Raw genomic sequence first — 5755 nt, forward strand, 5'->3', positions numbered from 1 at the left:
AAGGAGAGGTAGGCATACAGGCAGGTACTACAGTGCCCGGAAAGCCCATCTTGGCTTAATGTAAAGCTATCTCATTGCAGGAAATTCCTGAGAAGTCAGAATAGCTCTAGAAGAAAGGTTCTCCAAATGACAAAAGGGATTTTTGGAGGGGAAGGGACGTGAGTACCACTTAGACAACATTTTAAATTCTGGGGTGGGAGGCTGGGGTGAGACAGGATAGTTTGTTTAGTTCAGTTGAAAGGCAAAAGCCACAAGAACCGGAGTCCCCACATCTGCTTCATAGTCAAATTGCACAAACCTTCCCACTCATGTGTCTTTTAGTAATATATAAAAATCTCTTACTCAGCCTTCTGTTTCACTGAAGTGTCTGAAACTCACACACGTAATCAGCCAACAAGATTCTTCCTCTTTCTGGTGAAGAATACCTGTGAAAGATATGACCTGACCTAAACACGTGTCTTCCCTAACCCAGAAGGAGACTCTGAGGACTCAGCCAAAGCCAATCCATTCATGGGGCAGTGAAGAAAAGAAGGAAGTAATTAATGTGCTCTGGACATTGGTCCACTTGCATTTTCCACGTGGTTCATTTCAGACCTTACATTTCCATTTATTTAAGAAGCTAGCAGGACGTGGTTGCCAAATGACCCATCCCAGGCCTACAACTACCCAGCATGAGTAAAGAAACATTTGACTTCCAAGAAACCAGCAGTTGGTCAAGTCAATGAGTACAGAGGACAAAATGGCATCTCCTTTCATGGGCAGAAATGTATTAAATGGAAGTTTCTTTCAAGTTGATGAAAGGAGCAAAGGAAGTTTATAGGAATACATTCAACCCTGTTCTTATAAAACTTGCCCCTTTGCCCTGATAGTCTCATGCCCACAGAAACAGATCATGTCCAATGGGCAAGATTATTTTTAAATAAATAAATTACATGAAATGGCATGGAATTAGGTGGAGTTGGGTGAGGAGGAGGACATGTGAACTTTGGAATACCCAGTCTGGCAAAAAGTTTCTTTTCAGCATTCCATTTACTCCTCATTCTTCTTTCAATTCTTCTAAGGAAACCAGCTAAGATGTTAGATTTCTTGGATTAAAATCCAAACTCCATCACCTGAAATCAATATGACTTTGAGCAAGTTACTAAAACTCCATAAAATGAGAGTAAGAGCATCCCCACCTCATACAGGGCTGTTGTGAGGAGCTGATGTCTCATCTGCATAAGCACTCAACCTCACCCCTAGAATCATGTGAATGTGCCATAACTGTGAATTGCATTAAATTATTATTGTGGTGATCTTACTTCTTCCATTCAGAATACTACTTTGTTTGACAGGGCTACTATGACCAATAGCACACCCTGGTTGACTTAAACAGCAGGAATTTATTGGATCTCAGTTTTGGAGGCTGGAAGTCCAACCTCAGGCTTGCCTTCTCCCACGGTCTAGCCTCCCAACAATCCTTCATCACGTGGCCATCTCTCCATTTTCAGGTCTGTTCCCCTGATTTCTGCTGACTTCTGGATTCCACTCATTTCTGACTTCTACTTCCATGTCCAACTTACTTGACTACAGTCACATGGATTAAGTCCTATCCTAGGGAAGCAGATTGGGCTCAACTGACAGAGTGATCGCCTACCACATGGGAGGTCCAGGGTTCAAACCCCAGACCTACTGCCCTGTGTGATGAGCTGGCCCACGCACAGTGCTGATGCACGCAAGGAGTGCTGTGCCATGCAGGAGTGTCCCCTGTATACGGGAGCGCCACACACAAGGAGTGCGCCCCATAAAGAGAGCCACCCCATGTGAAAAAAGCTCAGCCTGCCCAGGAGTGGCGCACACGGAGAGCTGATGCAGCAAGATGATGCAACAAAAAGAGACACAGATTCCCGGTGCCACTGACAAGAATGCAAGTGGACAAAGAAGAACACACAGCAAATGGACACAGAGAGCAGACAAGCGGGGGAAGGGGGGGGGAGAAATAAATAAAAAATAAATCTTAAAAAAAAAAAAAGGCTCATCCTAAGATCCTATTCACAAATCACAAATCACAAAATACAAATTAAAAAAATTTTTTTTAAAAAAAGCATTTTCAAAGGTCTTATTTACAAATGTGGGTTCATACCCACAGGAACGTGGGTTAAGACTTGAACATGTCTTTTGTGGTATACCTGATTCAATCCCTAACATATACTATTCAACTTTGCTGCTGAAGAAGATTTTGATATTGGAGAAAGGAGTCAAAAAGGTTCAGTAATTCTTCTGTCTGCAACTTGAAGCTATGTTACAGGATTCCTCACAATATTGTCTATCTTAGAAACAAACAATAGAAATTCTCTACTTTGAGAAACGCTTTTCCCCTGTGAGCTCATAATTTAAATGGGCATATAATTAAAGAGGAAGCAGAATAGAAACTTTAATTTTAAGTTGTTCAACTAAGGATCCCTAGATATTCACACATCCATATGAACATAAACTCAAATTTTGATTTAATGTAACCAGATGATATATATACCATATTTTTTAACTTTTTAGTGTGGAAAAAATTCCTCTTTTTACTGCTTTCAAGTATACAATTCAGAGCTATTAATTACATTCACAACATTATGTTACCATCAACACCATCCATTGCCAAAGCTTTTCATCATCCAAAATGGAAACTCTCTAAGCATTAAGCAATATTAAATAATCATCTTGGCCTTAATTTCAGCAGAGGTCCCAAGACCATAAATATCACATTTCAAAGTGAGATGCAGGGCTGTTGTTCAGAACACACATAGGACTTGCTCAAGAGCTGACATTTAACACTTAGCCGACTACCCATCCCCAGCCTAGGGGAGGCAGAAAAAGGAGTTGGAGAAGAGGACTTGTTGGAGAGAACTGTTGTGTGCTGTGAGTCCCAACCCTGCCCAAGGTAAAGTGAGTTGGGGAATAGGTCAGGGCCTCCCTCCCAGGGTAAACAAGGGCCTTCAGTGGGATGGCACTGAGAGTCTGCTTGCATCCTCTGGAGCTGTGACTGGGGTCCAGCTCTGGGAATTCCAAAGGGAGGAAGATGACCAGCCAGCCTCTCTGGCCGAGAAGGAAAGATGGCTATGTCAGGGCCTGTCCATGTTCCCAGGGCTAAATGGGGCAGAGGATGCCTGAGTCTTCTCAGGTGTGGCCTTATGTATAAGAAAACAACTACCTGGATAGGTGAGGTGACCCCAAAAGGGAGTGAGCCACTGGGATCACAAGGCTGAGGAAGGAGACACAGGTGACCTGCCAATGGAGGCACCTTCGCAGGTATGAAAACTCCAGCAATTCTTGGGGGCGGGGCGCTTGGGAACAGCTGAAGTGTAGTTCCTGAAAGTGTAATTTTACAAATCTGCCAAATCCAGGGAAGCACCCATGGCAACAGTGGGACCTGGCTCTTTTCTCCTCTTCCACATCACCCCGATTGTAGTGCTGGAGACCCGGATGCTCTGCACTGGGCAAGTGAGAAGAGCCCAGCGGCCCCTGCAAGCTTGTGAGAGGAGAGTGTATAGCAGGTCCCAGCTGAAGGAGAAGGCTTAGCTTGACATGAAGGCAGATGTTCATGTATTGCCCTAGCATGGCCTGATTGACTACTAAACTGAAACTGATACATTACTAAAGATAACCAGAGGACCGTTTATAATCTGGAAGGTTACCAGGAAAGGCAGGAGAAGAACAAGCAGTGGGGGGCAAGGAGTAGAGTTATTTTCTGAGCACACCTCATGAGCCCCTCTTGCTCAGCAAGTTGATAACACGATTAAACCGTATCCTTACCAAGCTCGTTAAATCAGGTCTTCAGTGGGCTTTGTAAGCATGAGCACCTGCCCACTGTGCTACTTGGAGTGGCACCAAAGAGAGGAGCTGGGAACACAAGAGCCGCACAGTTCTGCGTACTGCCTCACTCCCCTGACACTCCTAGGACAATGCCAGAAGAGGATGTCATAGCGAAGTGATGACACAACGTCAGCATCTCCCACGAAGGTGTCCTTTCTAGTCCAAACCCTAATGTGTAGCCCCGAGCTAAACAGGAAACTGATGACAGGAATGCCTATTGTCTGTTTCAAATCAAGGGGCCCAGCAATATCTAAAAATATCCCCCAAACAATTCCGTTGGACAGTTTTCCTTCCCATAAGCATTCTTTTTTGCATCAAACTAAAAGGCCCCTCCCTCAAAGATAAGCAGGCTCTATAGTTGTCACGGCAGGGGAATCTGTGATTCTCAGTGACACTCTTGGGTTCTGCCTCCACCCTCAACCCAGCCAAGGCTTGTTTCTAGCAATGGAAGAAATGATGTTGTCAAATTTAGAATGGAGTCGAAAAAGTGTAATTTCTGAACCTAGAATAAAACTTGAAACATTTGGAATTTGTATTTCATTTGGCTCTGGAAAATATGAGTTTGAAGCTGCTGCAGATTTTGTGATCTTTTACTCTGGGGAGTCTTAGAGCCTGCATAGGAAACTTTATTACATTATTGGTGTGGTATGGAGGTTAGGATGTTCTGAAATACCTGCAATGCATGGACTATAAAGGCTGAATTACTCAGCACGTACTCATTTTGTGGTAACCATTTAATCCTCCCCCACGAAGGCTGAAGAATTGTTAGGTGAAGAATTGTTCGCCTCGGGAATGATTGCTCTCCACAGCCAGCAATTCCTCCTTTCCATGCCAGAACAAAAATTCCACCTTTTGCCTGTGTAGGGTTAACAGCAGGAATGGTTCTGATTCTTTTATCTACCCAGAAAGGACACACAGAGACATACACACACCATAAAAAGCCCATGCCTGAAGAATGTCTAACAGGTACAATGGGCAGGAGAGCTGGAACAAGTAGCTGTGTGCTCTTCTTGGCTTGAAGAGTTTGGTCTGTGCCACAGGCTACAAACGAGGAAGTGCACTGTGGAGGTGACAGGTAAGATACAGTAAGTGCCCATCAGAAGTCAACTCACAAAACTCAGCCTTTGACAACACACTGTGCTGCTCAATGGGAAAGATCAAAAATTTGCCAGCTGGCCCAGTGACAAGGAGAACCACATCCAGGAAGCTCAGCTTCCTCTCTCCTACAGAAAGGGGACAGCCCCTTTTGATTTCAGGCTGGCATGCAGAAAGGATGAGAAAGGGAGGCAATCATTGCTTATGATCAAAAGATTGTGAAGAAGAAAATACAACAGTGATAGTCATTCACTTCATCACGCTCCTTCTGGACCGTCATCAATTCAAAGTGAATGTAAAAGATAACTCCAGGACCAGAGAATATTAGAGGAGGAAACAGGAGTCTACCCACACAGACAAAAAGATGGGGCTCGTGTAAATGTTTGCCTTTCATTTATTTTAAGCAAACATTTCCTTCGACGTAACAGACTCATCCTGCTCAGCAACTTCCACCTGGTGTTCTTCAGACCAGATGGAAGTGTAAATTATTTAAATACATGATCTTCCATTAGCTGTTGAGTTTAAGTTCCTCAAAAAAATTTTTAAGTGCTTTCCAGGATTCTAGAAAGTATTTGCAACAAGATAAACATATTTTCAAGACACAAATCTTAATGACAGCAATTTTTAGGTTTTAACATCCAGTCAGCATCAGCATCTATAAGTAATTATGACTTCTGTAAAAGGTTGTTTGTGCTGTAAAAGTAAAATTAGAGCTAATGAGCTAATTAAGGTTTTTATTTTCCCCTCCACATGAAACGATTCCATAAAACCCAAGCATCGTGTTCATCATGACACATTGAAGGGCTATAATGACCCA

The sequence above is a fragment of the Dasypus novemcinctus genome, chromosome 14 (genome assembly GCF_030445035.2).
Source record: "Dasypus novemcinctus isolate mDasNov1 chromosome 14, mDasNov1.1.hap2, whole genome shotgun sequence".
Lineage (NCBI taxonomy): Eukaryota > Metazoa > Chordata > Mammalia > Cingulata > Dasypodidae > Dasypus > Dasypus novemcinctus.